This window comes from Podarcis cretensis (assembly GCF_951804945.1).
Source record: "Podarcis cretensis genome assembly, chromosome: Z".
Classification (NCBI taxonomy): Eukaryota; Metazoa; Chordata; class Lepidosauria; order Squamata; family Lacertidae; genus Podarcis; species Podarcis cretensis.
Window position 1 is genome coordinate 24,193,421 of NC_137184.1, and position 21,758 is coordinate 24,215,178.

The following is a 21,758-nucleotide window of genomic DNA, read 5'->3' on the forward strand; positions in this document are numbered from 1 at the left end:
ACTCTTAAAAAAGATTGATCACCTTTTTTAGTGGGTCCACCCATCCGGTGAGTATGAATGAAAGGAGTGGAGAAATATGTAAAGTTGCAGCAATTCTGGTAGTTACGGACCAAAACTGTATTCTATGGATATGTTACGTGTAAATCTAGTGTGGGCCTTATAAAGGATAATAGGACTTTTGAGCCGAATAGAATATGTCATTTACAATGGTTAACAAATTAATAATAATGAAATATGATGTAGAGTTGCCCAGGAATCTGCTCTTACTGAATATCATTGGTGGGATATCTTTTATGGCTACTCATTGAAAGCATCTGCTTTTCTTTCTTTTTTCTTTTTTTTGAAATCATTTATTCAGCTTACTGTAATTTTACTGTCATTACTTTTATGTGTAATCATATGGTCCTGCATCTTATTTCGATGCTTACAACGTATTAATACTACTATTCAAGTATGTACTGCATTTCTTAAAGAATATATGTGATTTATTATTTATTAATGAATCAAGAGGGGGAGTCTGTGAGGCCTAAAAATGAATTACCTCCATAATCAACTACCTCTATAATCAATAAAACGGTTATTTCTAAGAAGATTTGTGTCATTTTGTTTCTTCTTGAAAATGCTCTGATCTAAAAGAATCTCCTGTCATTAGACTTACGACACCCATCCTACTCCATCTCTTCTAGCTAAGCTGCAGCAGTATCACTGTTAGGAGGGCAGCTCTGCTTCTGTATTAAACCATTTAAACAAACAAGGGAATTTTCTATTAGGGACATGAAGGAGAAGTTCATTTTGGTTTACATTTTAATATACACCCGCCTGATTGGCACTTCCCAGTTAGTACACAAGCCAAAATGCAACATTCCTTGGAAATGTGCACTGCTCTGAATTTTACTGCGCAGTGTTCATCAACCAGTAGACATTTCCAAAAATGTGTAACTTGAGGAAACCTGAGCATACAGATTTACATATTAAGGAAAGTAGCATGCTTGCAAAAATGCACATCAAAGGCACAGTTGTGTACAAGAATGCACATATTAGGAGAAATGTACATTTTTTAAAAATCACCCAAAGTAGAAATGGGCAAACTGAACTTAATACTGGCAAAATAAGAAACCGAGAGAAACTAAAATGGATAGATTTTTCCCATTCATACTTTTTATGTCTTTTGCCTTGGCAGATAAGTGGCCATGTCAATCAGCTGATGGTCAAAGCAAAGGGCTAGGGATTAAGTCCAGCCCACCCCCACCCCCATACCCAGCCAAACAAATTATCACTGCTATTGCCCATCATCTGCTTAGGCAGTATTAAAAAATAAAATAAAATGTGTGTGCTGTCATCTCATAGATCAGGCTTAAGAACAAGACACAGAGCCCCCTCCCCCTGCAGACCATATGAACCCTAGCGAGCTGAAGATAAGTACAATTCCAATTGCATACAGCTCTCAGCCAGCTAGATCCAGGCAAGAGTGACTTATAATTCAGCAGCAGTTATAAAAACTTCAGGAGGAACATGCCAGAGGTAGGAAGCCATTAACCAGGATGATCTACATCTGTGTGAGCCAATCCTAAGGCCAGTTTCTACTTCCCATTGTAGAAGGTGTGAAAACAAAATGGAATGCATTTGCAAACCATGGGTGGGGTCAAGGGTTGGCATGTCAGGCACCTGCTGAAGGACCACAAGAGCCATTGCTCACCTGCATTCCACTCTGACCTAGAGGAAGTGAGGGAGCAAGCAAACAGTAGTGATGGTGCACAGAAGCCTGCTGCTCACTGCCTCTCCACCTTACAAATGAGCTGGTGGCAGTAATGGCGAAGAAGAAGAACAGAGGTAGCTGGTCTTTAGAGCAAGGCAAGGCAGCAACCCAAAGCCTCCTTTGTTGAAAACAGCTTCCCAATATTGAGCTATACCCTCAGCAGCATATTTCAGTCTTGATGTCTTAAAAAACCTGATTGGCCTGATACCTCCTGTTAGTCCCACCAGCTTTAAGGAGTTGTCTATTGCCTGAAGGGCTGTTGCCTTATTCTGCAGCTGCTGGTTATGAGGGTTGCCAAAAGGGGTGTCTCCTGAGTTGGAAGAGTTGGACAAAGCTGCATCCTCTAAACTGGGCGATCCAGCAGTGGAGGTCGGGATGCTGAGACCTCTTCGTCAGAGTCCACTTCTAAGGTGGATTGTAGACTGTTGCCCAATAACGTGACACCTTGAGGTTCTGCAAGAAGACATGAGAAAGGCAAGAAGCAAAGTGGTGATCCTCCCCATTGCCCAAACTGAGATTACAAGGGGTTTGCTAATGGTATCCTTTGGGAGACATGGTTGAGAAACCTGTACGCTTTACCCAGCAGCAGTTCCCCACTGAGGGTAAGTGTTGTCTTGGGTTTGAAATTGGTTCACAGAGCTAAAGAAAAACCTTGAAATCTGGAGCTACCTGGCCAGCCAGTCAGTCAGCCCCCCCCCCCAATCCTGTCTCATTCCCACACCAATTGCATTGCAAGAGTAAACACACAATACAGAGGTCCCATTGGTAAAGAAGAAGAAAAACAGTCTTTTTAAACAGTTTTTTCAAATTTCTAAGGATGGCTTCAGATCTAAGCCAACATGGTGGTAGCTAGTTTCATAGCTGCATTGGGCAGAACAGAGGGAAGTGAGATAGACAGCAAGAAAGAGGAAGAGTGGAGCTTGGCACTTTGGCAGAAAAGTACAAAGTGTATTTCCTCCGGACTATCTGTTAGTCTCAACCCTACCCTCTGCTGACTACCCATGGCTATTCATTTGATGAGAGAAATTAGAGGATTATGCCCTTCTTAATCCAATCTGCATGAATCAGCTAGTGTGTATGCACACAAACACTACCTTGGGTCACCCATCACCATTTGCATACAGCGCCTGAAGTGTTGGTCAAGGATTAATGCAGATCTTGGACCAAAGAAAAGGTTACCCACCTCCTGTTCTAAAGGAGAATTATGCTCTCTAGCCAGCTTTTTGAGCTCTTTTGTCCTGAATTCTGGCAAAAGCAACCAGCCCATTTCTTCTTGAAGGCCTGTTAAAATAAATCTGATAAAATAAGTTCGATCAGCCAAGCTCTTTGGGCCTGCCACCCTAACAGGGGACTCGGCAAAGCAAGCACATTTCGCTCCAGGAAAACATTTTATTTAATAAAGTTGACTCTGGGCTGAGTGATGTATGCCATCTGGAGATTATATACTGATTGGAGACACAGCATTCTCCACTCACTCCCTGCTCTAGAAAGAGCTCAATAAAAATACATTCAATAAGTTCAGGGAAGGTTTATGTCATATGTGCAAGAGACATTTAAACTGGATTTTGAATAGGTGGTGACATCACACAGTCTGCATTAGGTCGCTCAAAATGTTAACATTTTTACACTTCCAGATAATTTAATAAAACACAAACTGGGAATTGGCAGTGCAGCTCCATACATACTCATTCAGAAGTAAGTTCTATGGTGTTCAGTGGCATTTCCCTCAAGGTAGGGATTCTGGAGAAATTCAATTTAGTTCACATTTAAAGGCAACTCTGTGAAATTTGCACTCTCTCTCTCTCTCTCTCTCTCTGTGTGTGTGTGTGTGTGTGTTTGTGTGTGTCAAATTGTTATTAAACTTTATCTTTACATATAAATTCCAGATTCAAAATTTGTTATACATTTTTTTAAACGTTGCTGTCAGAGCTGCCTCTAGGTCCCAGCTCACAGAGGACCAACGCTAGGCTGTCGTTATGTACAAAAGTCTTTATTGAGGATTAGTTTCCATTTCAAAGCCGTAGCGCGCAGCTCTACGTCTTAAAGCCTAGACCGGCGAAGTACCGTCTGAGTCTCCTCCCCTATGACACCAGTTTAAGATCCTAGCCCTGCTCCACCTTTTACGCTGCTCTCTCCTCCTCTGGGTCCTCCTGCCCACTGGGGCATTGCCCTTTCTGGACTCTTCCGACGCTGAGTCGCTTAGCTCCTCCCCCTCCCTCCGGCGGGCTTTAGGACCCGGTTCCCAATCCTCACTCTCTGCTGTCCCGCGCTCCTGTACATTTGAACTTGCCTCTCGCGCCAACCCAGTGACCTTCCTCCTGACCGTTACACTACTTCTGTCACTGCTTCCCTCTTCCGGGATACTGGCCGGATCTGACCTCCCCTCCGTTGTCTGACTCTCCGATGGAGGTGTGGTCAGCCCTGCCTTATCTTCTCTCCCTGGTGGGGAATGCACTGGCCCCGATCCTTGGGACTCTTCCCCCCCACTCTGCTCTGGTGGGGAAGCTGGTCCTGATTTCCAACTACTGCTCTTGGAGTCCCTGCTCCCCCCTTGCTCCTGGGGCGTTCCCCTTGGGAATCCCCTACCCCTGGCCACTGGCGCACCCTTCTGTGAATCTTCCGATTCGCTGGAGAGGCTCATGGAATCCCTCGGTCCACTGTCCTCTTCTCCTACGCTCCCCTCGGATTCCTCCCCCTCGCTCTCCATCTCCTCTCCTCCCTGTGCCTCTGCTCCTGAACCCCTGACATCCATCCCCCCTCGAAGCCCCCCCTTCCCCCTCCCCCTCTTCTGGCGTGGGTTCTGGGTGCTCCAATGTTGTGGGGGTGAGTGCAGGATACAGTTCTTCCCCCGTGGTGTGCCTCCAGCCGGGTAGATCCGGCCAGTCCTCAACGGGCTCGTCGACGTCGATCTCCTCAGCTTCCATCTCTCTGCCGGTGTGTTCGAACCCCGGATCCTCCCCCAACACATCCATGACCTCCTCTCCCCCTGTCGCCTGGGGTGACGCTGCATGCGCGGGCCCGATCGGCAGTTCACTGCGCCACCCCACCACAGGTTGATCTTCCCACCAATAAGAGCCGCCTGTGCCAAACCCTGAGAGGGACCCTGAGAGTTTCCGTGTCCTCCTCTGAAGAGAAACCCCGGAACGTGCTGGCTGAAAGTGTGGGTGTGAAAAGATATTCGTCAAAATAATCCTCCGGCATGGGCCTGTGTGGGAAGAGTGCGTGCAACTCGTCTTTGAGGTAGTGCTCCTCCACCGCATAGTACGGTACCCAGCTGTTGGCGCTGGCCGGGGTACCTTCCCTAGCGAGGAGATATTCAACCCCCTCTTCCCCCCATCTTGAGTCCAAAATCTCCGTGACCTCGTTGAGCGGCCCCGCCCTCGGCGACCCCCCTGTCGTGGGTGCGTCTCTAAGCGGGCTAGGAGCTGTCCCTGGCACCTGAAACCTGTGAGGTGCCTTGTAGGGCGTGAGCACCGATCTATGAAAGACCGGGTGCATTCTGGATCCCTCCGGTAGTGTCAACCGGAAGGCCACTGGGTTGATCTGTGCCTCAACTTGGTAAGGGCCTAGCTGCTTGTGTCCGAGCTTCTTCTTAGCTAAGGATCTGGCCGGCACTGCCTGGGCTGCTAACCAGACCCAGTCCCCTACCCGTATGTCCTCCCCAACTCTCCTGTGTCTGTCTGCCTGCATCTTGTACACGTGTTTAGCTAGCTCCAACTGCCTTCGGAGCTGTTCATGGACCTCCTGTAACTCCTCTGCCAATGCCTCTGCTCCCTGCGGCTCCCCTTCCCCCTCTTTCTCTAAGCCCGGGAAGGTCCTGGGATGTCGCCCATTGTTGGCGAAAAACGGTGTCACCCCCGTGGACACGTGTTTCATGTTGTTGTAGGCAAACTCGGCCAGCGGTAGGTAGTCCACCCAGGTCGAGGGCTGCTGGTTCGCGTAGCATCTCAGGTACTGCTGCATGATGGCGTTGACCCTCTCCGCTTGTCCGTTGGTCTGCGGGTGTCTCGCCGACGCTAGGTTGACCTTGACGTTCAGGATCCCCATCAGCTTCTGCCAGAAACTCAAGATGAACTGGCGCCCCCTGTCGGACAGGATAGACCGTGGCAGGTCGTGCACCTTGAACACGTGGTCTATGAACAGCTTGGCTGTCTGTTCCGCTGTGGCCACCTTCGCGCAAGGAATGAAGTGCGCCATCTTGGTGAACATGTCGACTACCACGAGTACCGCTGTTTTGCCCCTCGAGCTGGGCAGATCAGTGACAAAGTCCAAGGCCACCCTCTCCCACGGTTCGGACGGGGTCTGTAGCGGTTCCAACAGTCCCGCTGGCGGTCTGTGTACTGGCTTGGCCCTTTGGCATGTGTCGCACCTCGTGACGTAATCCGCGACTTCTCCCCGCATCTTGGGCCACCAAAAGTCTCTGGCTACTAGTTCCACCGTCTTGTCCTTGCCGAAATGTCCGGCGCTGGGTGCGTCGTGTAGCTGTTGCAGTACTCTCGCGCGGAGTTCATCTCCCGGCACGTAGATGGCCCCTTTGCGGAGGAGCAGTCCATCACGTATCTGGAACTCGTCGTCCTTCACTGTGCCACTGCGCACCTCCTCCATCTTGGATCGTGCGAAGGAATCCGTTCGAAGCTCGCGCCGTATTGCTTCCAGGTCCACGGTGGCCGAAGCGCATGCCCACGCCTTAGGTGCGAAAATGTGTTTGGCCGCTACCGGTGCTGCTTCCTCCAGATACTGCGGCTTCCTGGATAGCGCATCAGCCATGATGTTGTTGTCTCCGGGGATATATTCTATCCTGAAGTCGAAATCCGCAAAGAACTCCGCCCAGCGGATGTGTCTCTGGTTCAGGAACCGCGCCGTGCGCCAGTATTCCAGGTTCTTATGGTCCGTGCGAACTTGCACCGTGTGTTTGGCTCCGATGAGGAAGTGCCGCCACGCCTTGAAGGCTGCATGAATGGCCAGCAACTCTCTGTCCCAGATGGTGTAGTTCTGCTCCGACTTGCTGAGTTTCCTGGAGTAGAAAGCGCACGGCCTCCAATCCCCTTGCGGGTCTTGCTGCAACAGGACTGCCCCCACGGCTCTGTCGGAGGCATCCGTCTCAACCCTCATGGGTCTGCTGGGGTTCACATGTAGCAGTTGTTCTTCGGAAGCGAAGAGACGCTTGAGTTTCTGAAAGGACTGCTCCGCCTGCTCCGTCCAGATGAACTTCTTCTTCTTGGAGCTGAGGGTGTCCGTGATGGCCGCCGTCTGCATAGCGAAACCCTTGATAAACTTGCGATAAAAGTTGGCAAAGCCGACAAACTTCTGGACCTCCTTCCGATTGCGCGGGCTTTTCCAGTCCAGTACCGAGCGTACCTTGGCGCTGTCCATGGCGATTCCCTTGTCGGACAGCTTGTAGCCCAGGAAATCCACCTCCGTCATGTCGAACTGGCACTTCTCCAGTTTGGCGTAAAGCCTGTGCTCCCGTAGTCTTTGCAGGACTTCCTTGACATCTCTCTCGTGAGCCTCCTGCGATTCTGAGAAGATCAGAATGTCGTCCAGGAAGCAGACGCACTTCTTGTAGAGGAGCCCCGCTAACACGTGATGCATGAAGGCTTGGAAGCAGTGGGAGCCATTTTGTAAACCGAACGGCATAACCCTATATTCATAGGTGCCCAAGGGCGTAAACATGGCCGTCTTCCACTCGTCGCCCTCCCGCATGCGTATAAGATTGTACGCCCCTCGTAGATCCAACTTGGTGAAGATGCGTCCCTTCCTCACCGTCGCGAGCAAGTCGTCGATCTTGGGCATCGGGAAAGCCGTGGGCTTGGTTTTCGAGTTCAAGATTCTGAAATCAACTACCAACCTCTTTTGGGGCGTGTCTTTTTTCTTCACGAAGAACACAGGACTGCCCCCCACTGCTTTGGATTCCCGGATGAATCCCCGCTTCAAGTTGTGATCTATGAACTCCCTGAGCTCTTGCAGTTCGTCTTCAGACATGGAATACAGTTTTCCTGTCGGCAGCATCGCCCCAGGCAGGAGGTCAATCTTCCAGTCGTAGGGTCTGTGGGGAGGCAGCTTGTCCGCTTCCTTCTCGCAGAAGACCTCCAAAAACGCCTTGTACTTGTCGGGTACCGCTTGCAGCATGCCCAGTTGTAGCTGTGGGTCATCCTCTTGCCCCTCGTCTTCCTGGTTAGTCATGATGCAATGTTCTGCGCAGTAGGAGGAGCAGAAGGTCAATTTACGCTGGTACCATGCCAATGCCGGGCTGTGCCTGTCCAACCAGCTCATGCCCAATATTATGGGCGTGTCTGACAGGTGGGTGACATTGAAGCTGATGACTTCGCAGTGATTTCCAATTCGCATCACCATTGGCGGCGTTTGCTGTACCACCTGTCCCCCCAGCAATTCTCTTCCATCGACTGTCACTACTTTCAGGGGCATCGTGTCAGGCAGGAGCGCTATGCTATGTTGCTTGATGAAATCCACTCCTATAAAGTCTGCATTGCTACCAGAGTCAATGGTAATAGGGACTTCCATGGTGAGCCCATTGGGAAGCTGGAGTGCTGCGGTGAGCTGCACCACTGGTTTGGGCGGGAGGGGGTCTGTGGGCTGTAAGATTCCTGGGGACTGCTTCACTGACTCGTCTGGCTGGGCCCCAGTGGCTCTGCTTCCAGCCAGACTTCGTCTTTTCCCTGCTGTGGTTCTCTCTGCTGAACTGCTTCTGTTACTGTTGCTGAGGCTGCAGTGTGCTTGTGGAGCCTCTGGGGGCACTCTTTTGCCATGTGCTGAGCACTGTTGCAGATGTAACACTTCCTGTTCCCTCTAGGAGGCTTCACTTTGGTTGCTCCCGGTGTTAGGGCTCTGGTTGCTGACTGAGCCTTGGCACCACCTATCTCCATCGGCTCCTCTCCCCCTCCCAGTGGAGGCGTGGATTGAGCGCGCGCTGAGTCCCTGGGAAAGAAAGGAGGTGCTCTCGCTGGTGTGCGTCCCCAACGCCCTTCGTCTTTGCTCCAGGGACGTTCTTCCAGACGCACCCCAATCATTAGCGCTCTCTGGACCACTTCTTTAGTGCTCTGGGGTCTCTCCCCCCTTGCGATTTCGTCTTTCACAGCCCCGTTCAGCCCCTCCCAGAACAGGTCCCTGACGGCCGCTGAATCTTTTTCCCATCCCAGCGCGTTGACCAATGCAAAAAAGCGGGAGTGATATTGCCTCACAGTGGCTCTGCCTTGTTTCAAACCATGAATCTCTCTTCTAGCGACATCTACATCTATCGCTGATAAAAAACAAGCATCCATTGCCTTAATGAAGGCTTTCGCGTTTTGGAGGGCTGGATCATTATCTCTCCACAGATTGCGCAACCACGCTTTAGCTTCTCCATGGAGATGCGTTAGTATGAAGCCTACTTTCTCCTGCTCATCTCTAAAGTCCTTCTCCAGTAACTTTAGCGCAAAAACCACGTCTGCTCTGAAGTTAGGATATTGCTGCAGACTCCCATCGAAATGAGACACAAGGCTGCCTCCTCTCTTTCCCAGCCCAATCCCCTCTGGTCTGGCTCCCGGTAGCCCCTGTTTAGTCAACATTTCCAACCTGGCTTGCAGATCCTTGCAGACAGCAGCTGCTTCCTCTTCTCTCCGCCTGGACGCTAGTATTTCTGCGTTAAGTTGTGTCACTGCGTTTTGCAGGGCTGCCATTTGTTCTTCGGTAGTCATCTTGTGCTGCTTTCGTGAGCTCGCGAAGTACCAATCTTCGCCCCTCGCTGCGTCCCCTCACGTTGCGAGGTTTTTAAAGAGACGGTACTTACTGTCAGAGCTGCCTCTAGGTCCCAGCTCACAGAGGACCAACGCTAGGCTGTCGTTATGTACAAAAGTCTTTATTGAGGATTAGTTTCCATTTCAAAGCCGTAGCGCGCAGCTCTACGTCTTAAAGCCTAGACCGGCGAAGTACCGTCTGAGTCTCCTCCCCTATGACACCAGTTTAAGATCCTAGCCCTGCTCCACCTTTTACGCTGCTCTCTCCTCCTCTGGGTCCTCCTGCCCGCTGGGGCATTGCCCTTTCTGGACTCTTCCGACGCTGAGTCGGCTGACTCCTCCCCCTGTCTCCGGCGGGCTTTAGGACCCGGTTCCCAATCCTCACTCTCTGCTGTCCCGCGCTCCTGTACATTTGAACTTGCCTCTCGCGCCAACCCAGTGACCTTCCTCCTGACCGTTACAGTTGCCTTTCCGCCTTTCTTTCCATGCTGTTCTTAATCCCATTTACATAGTGCATTCTAATCAGCACTTCACCTAAGACTTATTCTTCTATTTCATGTATTATCATTTTTCTTCCACTGCTCATATTTCAAATCCTGCTCACAATTTCATCTGATTATGGTATTTTTTTCAGATACCCCAAAAAGGGCTTCCATTTTTCCATGAATAGTCCATCATGTTGGTTTCTTATTTTTGCCATTAGTTTTGCCAGTTCTGCATGGTCCATTCGCTCAAAAATCCATCTTCTTTCATTGGTGTTTTCTCTTTTCAGTTCTGTGTGTACAAGATTCTAGCCATTGGACGACTTCCTGCGAGGCAAAATGACAAGCACCATAGCTGCACCAAGCTCATGGGGACTGCCAGCACCAACAGGGTTCTCTGGCTGGTCCCCACACCGCCAACACTGCCGCCGTGAGCATGGGGGAGCCAGGGGCGCCCAACGCAAAGGTAGAGAGGGCTGTGTGGAGCCCCCAACCCCCTCCCTCCCCCTCCTCCAGGACTGGGATTGCCCCAATGGCGATCCAGCAGAGCTTGGAGGTCTGGAGGCCAAGCTAAGCAGACAACATAGTGGAGGGCCCACCCCATCCAAACACTTACCAGCCTCCACTGCCACAGCCCCCACTGCAGCCATCAAGAGAGGGGACTGGGAGAACCAGGGAGGCCATGTAGAAGCGCACAGCTCATTCCAGACTTGGCACCCACCCAACCTCTCTGGTGACTGGCATGAGGGTAGTGGGCAGGAGCCCATCAAGGAACCGCATAAAAGGTATTGCTGTGCGGGCCCTCCCCTGCCGGCAGAGGGGTGCCACTGTCGGTTGGAAACAGACACAGGAGCCAAAAAAAATATTTTCTTATACTTCATGTTGGTTATTTTGTATTTCTCATTCTCTTTTTGATGCAAAATAATTATTGAAGTTGACATTGTAAAGCCAACAAAAATTTATTTACAAAAAAAATCTTAATTAAAAAAAATATTTTTAAATACTTATTTAACTCTCAAGAATTAAAATGGCGGCACCCATAAAGGAGCCCTGAACCAACACGGGACACTTCCTGGGACTGCCACTTCAGCCCTGACTTCCTCTACTTTTTTATTTTTTATTTCTCATTTTTAAAAATTAAATGGGGGGGGGGGAATCTCACAGATTTTTTTTCTCCCCCCTGCCCTCCCATTATTATCATCACCTTAAAAAACCTTTTTATTTCACTTTATTGTTATTGCTATTGCTATTTTCCCTTTCCCCCTTTTTTCTCTTTAAAGAGTACACACACACATATATAATAAAACAAATAAGTAAATAATCATTTGTTTCCCTCTCAAAGGGGTTTTTTATATATTGCCATACCTCGGGTTACAGACACTTCAGGTTGCGTTTTTTTGGGTTACAGACTGCCGAAACTGGTACTGGAACGGGTTACTTCTGGGTTTTGGCGGTTGCACATGCGCAGAAGCACTAAATCGCACTTTGTGCATGTGTAGAAGCGCCGAATCGCAACCCACGCGTCCACTGTACTTTTTTTTTTTTACTTTTATTATTTTATTACACACATACACATGCACACAGTGGGTGTTATGAGACACCTGTAACTCTGCAAGTTCCTCAGAATGAAGTGGTTGAGTGGGCATTTATGGGATAAGGCAATCTTGCATGCCTCTTTTGACTGATAATTTTAATATATTTTTGTAAACCACTTATATGTTTGTGGTATATAAATTTTGTCAGATAAATGCCAGCATGGTTAAGAGCGGTGGACTCGTAATCTGGTGAACCGGGTTCGCGTCTCCGCTCCTCCACATGCAGCTGCTGGATTACCTTGGGCTAGTCACACTTCTTTGAAGTCTCTCAGTCTCATTCACCTCACAGAGTGTTTGTTGTGGGGGAGGAAGGGAAAGGAGAATGTTAGCTGCTTTGAGACTCCTTCAGGTAGTGATAAAGCGGGATATCAAATCCAAACTCTTCTTCTTCTTCTACCTTCGGATCACGCTGTATCTCTGAATGATTCCTTGAATGATTCCATACATTGGCCCCTTCCAACCACTCTGCCTTGCTCCTATAACAGTTCTGTGTCTCTGAAGCATTTGCCTGCAGGAGAATCAACTGCCCACCCCACCCCCACTGCCTGTCGAATCCCTGGATGAGTCTGTGTTGGTGATGCTGTACATGGACTCATGCAAAATACATGGAGTGTCCTCATTTCAGGCTAGGTCCTTCTTATTTTTCCACATTTGATGGGTGTGGCGGGGAGGACTGTAGGAATGAAATGCCTCCAGTGTTTTACGGAGGTCTTTTTTCTGGTGGGGGTGTTTAGGAAACACTGGCTTGATATGGGGTAGAGCAAAATCCACCTCCTGAGTTATCCAAAGGAATTCAAAGACCTTTATAGAAAGATTTCCAGATGGTGGGGTAAGGATGATGAGCAAGTTAGAACTACAGCAACCTAATAAAAACAGTTTTCTGGCCTACTATTTTTGATTTTATTTTTTTGCATCCCTGTGGATGGCAGCTTTAGATGTTTCTTCCTTCCAAACACTTGTTAATTCCTCATTATTTCCCCCTCCAACTGTTGTCATCACTAGCACTGTAGAGCCCCCTCCCACCTCCAGTGTGTGTTGACTGACAGCTTGATTCTTTCATCCCCAGAAGTGGTGATTTATCTTTTATTCATCTCTGCACATTAAGTGCCTGTCAGGCTGCCAAAGCATTCTCTGTCTCTTCCATACAGATTTATCATTGTTAAGGGAACTGTGGATTTAAAGGACATGACATAAGTACTACCATCACCAGTTGCTTGGAGATCAGCACTGGTTTTCACAGAGGTGTGGGGCACAGGCAACGTGTTCTCCCAGGCAAGTTCTTTGGAAAGAAGGGAAGACGGACCCTTTAATGTCTTATGTTTTGGGCTCCTCCAAGTGACCTGATTATTGTGCATTCACCCTGTGTCCAGTATTTACTGAGCATTTGTTTCTATTCGTTTTAGTGTTAGACTAAATGACAACAAGCAAATTGGAATTGGAACATCAGAGATCATTTTGTTTGCAAGGGTTATTCCTGTTAGCGTTCAAGTCAGATAACAAAGGGTCTTGGTGTCAGGTGTTGCTTAGCAACCAGGCAGAGTGGTATGATGCTTGCTGAGGGAACATATACCCTGATTGGTTGTATCATTCTAGGAAGGTTTCCCCTGAGTAGTTGTCATATGTCTCCCTACTATGGACTAGGCCTGAACTGTAAAGAAAGACAAACCCTCTCTGTTTATTTCTTCTGAAATTATACACTGTTCTTGTTCAGTTTACTCAGTAAAGTATTATCCATTTATTTTCTCTCTGGATTCTGTGTGCATTATTCAGAGTCACATTCAAATGGCAGTTTATTCTGTTTTCACGAAGCCTCCCTAACTGTTAATTTCTACATTACATTTCAGCTTTCACACAATGTAAAAGCCACATCTGGAACTAAAGTGGAATATAGCAAAAGTTTTGCACTCATTTCCATGTTATTAGCAAATGGATTTTTTCTGGAAGCAAATGACGTGGAAATGGGCACTAAACTTGCACTAAATTCCACTGTAAATCCAGAAGCTATTATGTTGTGTGAATGTTCAAGTATAATGCAGAACTTAACAGTTCAGGGAAAGTCATGAAAACAGAATAAACTTCCATATGAATGCAGCCCAGGTTACTCCCAGAGGGCTAGATTCAGCTAAGTCAGGGCAGTCCAACTTTTCATACCAAGAGTACTTTGACACAGAACCTGCACACTGCATTGTCACAAGGGGGGGAGCGAGGCCAAACTTTGACAACCCCCCGCTGCCGCCCTTGTGCTACCTTCCTAAAGCTGGCTAAGTGAGGCATTGAGCTTTGGAAAGGAGTCACAAGGTCCCTGGCAGGGTACTAGAACTCTCCCACCTCTTTCCCAAAGCTGAGAAAGTGCTACCTACCTAGGCTTTGGGAAGGAGGCAGGAGGACTCCGTCAGAGCCCTCATGCTTCACTCCTAAAGCTTGCAGTGCAAGAACTGGGGCGATGTCAGATGTTGTCAAGGGATGCCAAAAAAGGCCTCAAGGGCCACATAGTGAACCACTCTGAGCTAAGCAGTTCTGCTAGCAGGAGCCAGTGCAAGGGCTCCTTCCAGCACAATGGGGCTTTCTCCCCTCTCTTCTCCCTGAGCCCCAATTGCCCACCCCACCCCCACCCTGGCTTGTGTGTGCATGGAGCATAGCTGTCAACCTTCCCTTTTTTTGCAGAAAATTCCCTTATTCCAGCGCCGTTTCCCGCTGCTTCCCGCTGATATCCTGGATTGTTAGATATCCCGTAGACTGTCCCCGGGACAGGTGAGGCTGCTGATCCCTTATTTTCAAATCTGAAAGTTGACAGCTATGGCATGGAGTACTCAAATAACAGTATGGAGGCGGGGAGAAAAGATGGTTCTGTTGGGCAAGCCGAAATGCTTGTGCTGATGGAATATTTTTTTTTTGTTGTTGTTGTTGTTCTTGTTAATTCATTTTCAGCACAGTGTTGAATTCCTCCCAGGGCATTCATCCTGCGTTCATCCTGATTCCTTAATGGAATGTTTATATGCCATCCCGTTAATCATTAATTCTTCCCACACTTTTCAATTCATTTCCCCATCACTTTCCAATCCACAAGAATATTTCTTTCTTTTTTTAAAGTGGATTTCTTGAACTAGGGCAACAGGCCACTTTAATCTACTTTAACCGTGCAAACTAAATTCCCAGCATGCCCTCCCTCCCCTGCAAGACACTGGCAGTTTGGAGGGACCCTTTCTTTGTTGCCAGGTATATATCTATTCTTTGGTGCATGAAAATAATATGGCCCATCTTGATTTGAACACATTTCCTTAATGGGAAGAAATGACTGGCTGTTGGGTGGCAGATTATTCTAACAGTGGCAATTAGCTGATGGTAGTGAGTTAAGTGTGCTGTCAGTGGTGAAGTAAGACTGCAGGGACCCAGGTACAGAATCCCACTTGATTAGGGGTCCCGATTGGCAGCACAACTCAGGAGTAGCAAACTTTGCATACTTCAGATGTTCCTGGGCAGATTACAGCACCCATCATTCCTGGCCAGCTGGAGCATGCTGGGAGGGGCTGGAGCTGGAGCCCACACCTTCACTCATCTTTACACATATTTACTCAGAAATAAATTCAGTAGGATTGAAAGGAAACGAGCACAGGGCTGCTGTCTAGAATAGATCATCCTGGAACAGTTGCTTTCTTAGCCTAATGTACATAAAGGAATTGTTGTTGGAATAAAATGAGCAGAGGAAAGCCATGTATGTTCTTTGAGTTCCTTTGAGGAATAGTGGGATATAAATGCAATTTTCAATTTGCATTGCTGATTATTTTTATTATGTAGTGCTGTAGACATGACAGGGGGTGACCAGCCCCTACAGGAGCCAACTCCTAGAGGTTGTGGGGGCATCGGCCCCCACAATAAAATATTTGAGGGAGCTGGCCCCCACAAAGTTGGTGTGCATTCCCATTCACATAGTTTGTGTGTACTGCATCATGTGATCGATTATGTGGGGTGGAGCTTGCCTGGGCCCCCACAATATTTTATTCAAGTTGGCACCCCTACCTGCCCCCCTTTTAAGCTTTCAGTTATCTAGCTATCTAATCTATCTATCTCCCCAAGCTTCTTTTGTGTCTGGAAGTAGATGGAAAAGGGCATAGTCTATACTGTTGTTTGATGTACCTTTTGCTCCTGCCTCCAGTGTTTTGGCTAATCAGTGGAATAAGTGGCAGCCTGGGTTGTTTTTAGTATCATATAGAGTTAAACTTTTGTTTAATATTTAATGCATTTTATTTTATTGCTACTTTTAAAATATTTTATTTACAGTACTGCCCTTCAGCAATGCTTCTGGGGTGGTTTCACAAAAACACAATTCAACTCAAACTAAAACATAATAAATTACAGAACGTTAAAATGACTGTAAACATCTTAGGCTCCTGGTGTTTATGCTTGAGCTGCACTGCTATGATTCCCTCTCCACAAAAATTCTGGCTAGGAGCCTGAGAAAAAGTATACATGAAAGATTAATCTTACAACTCATTGGTGTCTCAGGCCAGGGATGGGGGAGGCAATGGCATCATCCTAGAAACAAGGATGGACAAGAGTCAGTGGTGTGGTTAAAGGGGGAGGGGTCTGGGACAGCAGCAGTGCACTGAGCTTGTGGGGCCACCACTGCCATCCTGGGGTTTCCACAACCGTGATCCACCCCATCCTCATTTCAATGAATGTAGAGCTTCTGGGAGGACACCACCACCTTCATCCTCAGGAGGTGCCACTCATTAATAAAACAAAAAACAAGTATGCATAACAAATAAGGTAAAGGTAAAGGGACCCCTGACCATTAGGGCCAGTCGCAGACGACTCTGGCATTGCAGCGTTCATCTCGCTTTATTGGCTGAGGGAGCCAGCGTACAGCTTCCAGGTCATGTGGCCAGCATGACTAAGCTGCTTCTGGTAAACCAGAGCAGTGCACGGAAACGCCTTTTACCTTTCCGCCGGAGCAGTACCTATTTATCTACTTGCACTGCATGCTTTCGAACTGCTAGGTTGGCAGGAGCAGGGACCGAGCAACGGGAGCTCACCCCATTGCGGGGATTTGAACTGCCAACCTTCTGATCGGCAAGCCCTAGGCTCAGTGGTTTAGACCACAGCACCACCTGCGTATGCATAACAAGTACATTTGCATAAATCTGCTTACCTTGCACCACCTATTTGGCTTCTTCAGGTCATGGGGAAAGGTTGATTGCTAAGTTGGCAAAGCCTCAACCATCCTACTCCCTATACCCATAATTGCTGGATATCCTGCAAAGCTGCCAACTCAGCCACCCTCTCGCCTTCAGCTTCCTTAGATTTAATCAGCCCAACTACTTTTATGCATTTTTCAGGCTGAAGAAACTTTTTTTTCTTTTTTAGTGAAAGCTGCATTCCTTAGGAGAATCAATTATGTACCTCAAATAGTGTTGCCATTTTCAAACAGTGACGATCAGGACAGAAAAGTTGTTGAGGTTTTTTTTGCCCAAAGTTGTTTGACATGGGGGTTGACATACATCCGGATTTTCCCAGACATTTTGCTGATTTCTACCCGGAAACTGCTACCAACTGCAATGTTCCAGATGTGTCCAGAAGATTCTGGACATATGGCAACGCTACCTTAAAATATAGTTATAATGGTGCAGATGAGGAGTTGTGAACCACAGCTCAATTGAAGAGCATCTGTCTGGCATGCTGAAGGACACAGGTTCATTCCTTGGTGTCACCAGACAGGGCTGGGAAAAACTTCTGCCTAGAACCCAGGGGAGAGGCTGCCTGTGATGAACTAGATGGACCAGTGGCCTGACTCAGTACAAGGAAGCTTCCTATGCTCCTGTGAGAGCTGTGGCTGGCTCAGGCAGTATTGCTACACAAATTTAGCATAGACTCGTATGACTCACCAAGCCAAAGGCAGTCCTATCACAATATAGGGCAGCACACCAAAGATTCTGTAAACATGCTCTATTTTACCTCCTGCTTGAGACAGGGCAGCTGCAGGAGACGCTGGTCCATTTGGGAAATGGGGCGCTGTCCCACCATCCTCCATTTGCCCTCAGCCAGCCCCTCCTGTCTGCCTTCTTCCTTACAACCAGTCCAGGAAATGACTGGGGCTGCTATCATCCTCCTCCTTAGTCTCATTAGTGTTGTCATTGTAAAACTCAGCAGGAAAGAAGAGGAAGATGGGGACATTGTGCCTGTCCTTGACTCCACTGGCTGTTAGACTCCCTGCCTCCAGCAACACTAGGTCTCTAATGTACACCAGTGGTCAGCTCCCAGGCAGGCTGCATGGTTGGTGGCTCTGGTGTTCAGCTTCATTGTGCACAAACCTGGTTGGTTTTGTTTAGCTTTCCACTCACCCTTTTGATCCAGAAGGACTGTTTAAGAGACCTACTTCAAATAGTGCAAAATGACAACATTGTGGCTGCTCTTACCTGCCCTGAAATATGACATTCCTCTGCAGTAGCACAGCCTCTCCTTCCCCTAAACTGGAAGTCTGGGGAAGAGAAGCCAGGTGCAGCAGCTGGGCTTTGGATAAGCTGCTAAGCCAGGTGTGGGGAACCTAGCAGGTAAGTAAGAGGCAATATCAACATTCAAGGGCACATTTCAGCCAAGCAAAAACACTAGAGAAGGGTACAAAGCAGTGCTGGTGAGGGATGTGGCCAGAGAGAGCCCAGAGGGTCAGATAGAGAGGCTTGGAGGGCCACATTTGGGACCCAGGCCCGAAGTTTTCTATCCCTGTGTTAAGAGATGGCACTTGAACTGCTGTTTAACTTTATATGTATGCAAAAAGCAGGCAGCCAAAGCTGGATGGGGATTGATTTCTATTCTTCTGAACCCTCTGCACTCTCTTTTATGCTTCCCAGGAGTGAACGCTCTTCATTCAGGAAGGACTGACTTTGAATTGCAGAGCTCCAGATACTCTGTGGTTTGGGACTGACGTAAAGTAGGGTAAGGCTTCAGTTGCATTATCTCCTTAATTACTGTACAGAGAGAGAGAGAGAGGGAGAGAGAGAGGAGAGGTGGGGGCTTTTTGTCTGGCAATTCTTTCTGAACTGGTGGTAACAATCAGATCTTCAGCTCAAATTATTAAACTGGGAAGTCACACAGTAAGAATTGTCATATTGTAGTCTATGGTTACAAATACCTTCGGGGCCCTTTGCAGCCAGCAAACTCTGAGCTGTATTTTATTGACAGGTTAGAGCCACACATCTAATTTTACCTTCCGCACAATCAAACCAAGAGGGAAAGAGGTTGCATTTGAAGCCTGAGATCTTGTGGGGAGATCTGAACTTTTTTCAGTCTTCCCTATCTTTCCCTATCTAAATTTTGATAGTTTGTTGCTTCAGATTTTGGGGGTTTCATTTTTGCATGCCATTTGAGATTGTAAGTAGGAGGAAATTTTTAGTAGATGGAGAGATGTGAGTTTCAGCAAGGCACAAAGTCCTGCATATTGGATACATTCAAAATTCAAATGTAAGGGAAAAGGGAATTATTGCTATTACTTAATTGCTTCCTCCCAAAGAAGCCTAAAGTACAGGTGGCGACCATTTTAGGCACATCCAAATGACTCATGATTGCTGATGCATGGGTCCTTTTAGACCCAGAGGAGGAAAGATTGGGGGCGGAACGGGGCAGGGTGCATTTTTACATGCTCCACCGAAATGCAGGGGGCTGGGAGCAGAACCTGCACAAAATGGTTGCTATCTCTAGAGTCACTTTAGAATAATAGTTCCCAATTTCTTTTGGACCATTGCCCCCTTGGTTCCATAAACTTACCCCCAGTGCTCTCTACCATAGCCCATATAAAGCATTGTTCAGAATAGCAGTTTGCACAACCCACTAAGGAAGATAATAACACAATAAAACTGAAAACAATAACAATTAATTGCAAATTTTTTTCAAAGTCCAGTTAAAGCCATTTTGTTTGAAGTCCAGTTAAAACTAAAAATCACACAGCTTCTAGCACAGTGTATTTACTACAAGGTGCTACAACTGACAGAAAAATCATTAAGTGGGCCACTAAGACCAACAGCAATTTTCAAGCGGTCCCATGTTTGGGAACCACTTATACAAAGCAAAGTTACTTACTTTATAGGCCCAGAAGAACTTTTGCTGCTGGGCAACTGATAAATGGAATGAATGAATGAATGAATGAGCTCTCTTTTAGTGCAGTGAGTGCAACAGGCTTTTAAACCCCCTTTAAAGGAGAGCTAGACAATACATAGACCAGTGGTTGTCAACCTGGTCCCTACCATAGCTGTCAACCTTCCCGTTTTTTGCGGGAAATTCTCTTATTTCAGCGCCGTTTCCCGCTGCTTCCCACTGCTATCGCAGATTATTAGATATCCCGTAGACTGTCTCCGGGACAGGTGAGGCTGCTGATCCGTTATTTTCAAATCCAAAAGTTGACAGCTATGCTGCTGATCCCTTATTTTCGAGGCTGCTGATCCCTTATTTTCAAATCTGAAAGTTGACAGCTATGGTCCCTACCACCCATTATTGGGTGTTTCAGGATTCTAGGTGGGTGGTAGGGGGTGCTATGTCACAACCTGAATCCTCCTTCCATCAAGCACTGGTGGGCGGTAAGGAAATTTTACCGTCAAGAAAGATGCATTAGTGGGCGGGCGGTAGGTTTAAAAAGCTTGACTACCCCTGACATAGACAGACAGGTCTATTGATGGCTATTAGCAAGGGTAGCTAAACTGAATCTCCAAATCCAGGAAGTGTGCCCCATTTGTTGGGAGGCAGGTTGAGAGGTAGCCCTGGCTGGCTGACCACTGTGTGGAACAAAATGATGAACTAGGCAGACCTTTGATCTGATCCAACAGGGCTCAGCTTATCTTTTTAAGCCTTTGGAAGGTCACTTTGGGTCAGGGGCCCAAATCAACATCAATGTATAGAGTGCCTCTGGGCATATCAAGATAGTGGGTGGCTAAGGTCTTACGGTTACAGCACTTTGCACCATGCACAGCTGTCTTGTAAAAAAAGTTTATTTGCTTTCTTAATGAAAAGGTTTTAAAAGGAGAGGAAAGGACAGGAGAACTGGGTCCCAGAAGAAAAGACATGGTTTGCTAGGAACGTCAGAAGATTCTAATAAAAACAAAAATGGGAACAGAAATTGCCAATGCTTGCCTATTCATCCCATGTCTTCACCCCCATGGTTCAGCCTGAACACTGAGGTCTAGCTCCGAGGGCCTTCTGGCGGTTCCCTCACTGTGAGATGTCAGGTTACAGGGAACCAGGCAGAGGGCCTTCTCAGTAGTGGCGCCTGCCCTGTGGAACGCCTTCCTGTCAGATGTCAAGGAAATAAACAACTATCTATGTAGGTAGCCCTGTTTAGGGAAGTTTTTAATGTTTGATGTTTTATCGTGTTTTTAATATTTTGTTGGGAGCCACCCAGAGTGGCTAGGGAAACCCAACCAGATGGGCGGGGTATAAATAATAAGTTGTTGTTGTTGTTGCTGTTGTTGTTGTTGTTGTTGTTCTTCTTCTTCTTCTTCTTCTTCTTCTTCTTCTTCTTCTTCTTCATTCCAGAAGGGAAATCAATCCAGTGATTATGATCAGCGTTCACCATTGTTGTTGCTTTCAGAGTGTAAACAATATGTAAATGGTGCTCCCCTCCATTTGTATTGTGTTTCCTCTGCATTGAAATGAATGGGGTGAAATGATTTAACATCAACGTGATTTCCATAGTTAATTACATAAACTACATATACCACATCAGACAGAGAGATGTAAAATGTTGTTTTTGGCAGAAAACAAAATGCAGTGAAACAGAAACAGTGCAGTGTGCAATGAATACAGGACAAAACAGAAAATGACACCATCTTACATACATAGGGCTTGGAGGCCCCAGACCACTCCTGAACAGCATCCTTGGTTTGTGCCCTCTTGGTGATTCCCCATTGCCACTTTTTAAAAAAAAGAAAAGAAAATTGTCCCTGCTGATGACATTGCTGTTAGCAGTCAAGAATAAAGATTGGCAGGGAGGTATTGCCATTGCCTGCGGTCCAGCAAGTGTCAAGGCAGGAGAGCACTGTCAGTCTGGAGAGAACAAATGGATCCTGTAGTAGAGCCTTATGACAGCATACGTGCAAAAGAAACACGTTTGCTCCTTCTCTGTGTTAATGAAGAGAAAGCAAGAGATTGATGGATTGCAGCCTGCTAAGGAATGCTCAGGTTATATTATAGCTATCGATCCCCATAAATA

General features: G+C 47.3%; 1 long non-coding RNA gene across 1 annotated transcript in view; it reads left to right on the forward strand.

Moving 5' to 3' along the window:
• LOC307207709 overlaps nucleotides 1-10,279 on the forward strand; it is a 57,277-nt gene extending 46,998 nt beyond the window's left edge. The window contains exon 4 of the long non-coding RNA XR_013834777.1: nucleotides 10,262-10,279. This is a non-coding gene — a long non-coding RNA (uncharacterized lncRNA). The remainder of the gene's footprint in view (nucleotides 1-10,261) is intronic.
• Nucleotides 10,280-21,758: the final 11,479 nt, after the last annotated feature.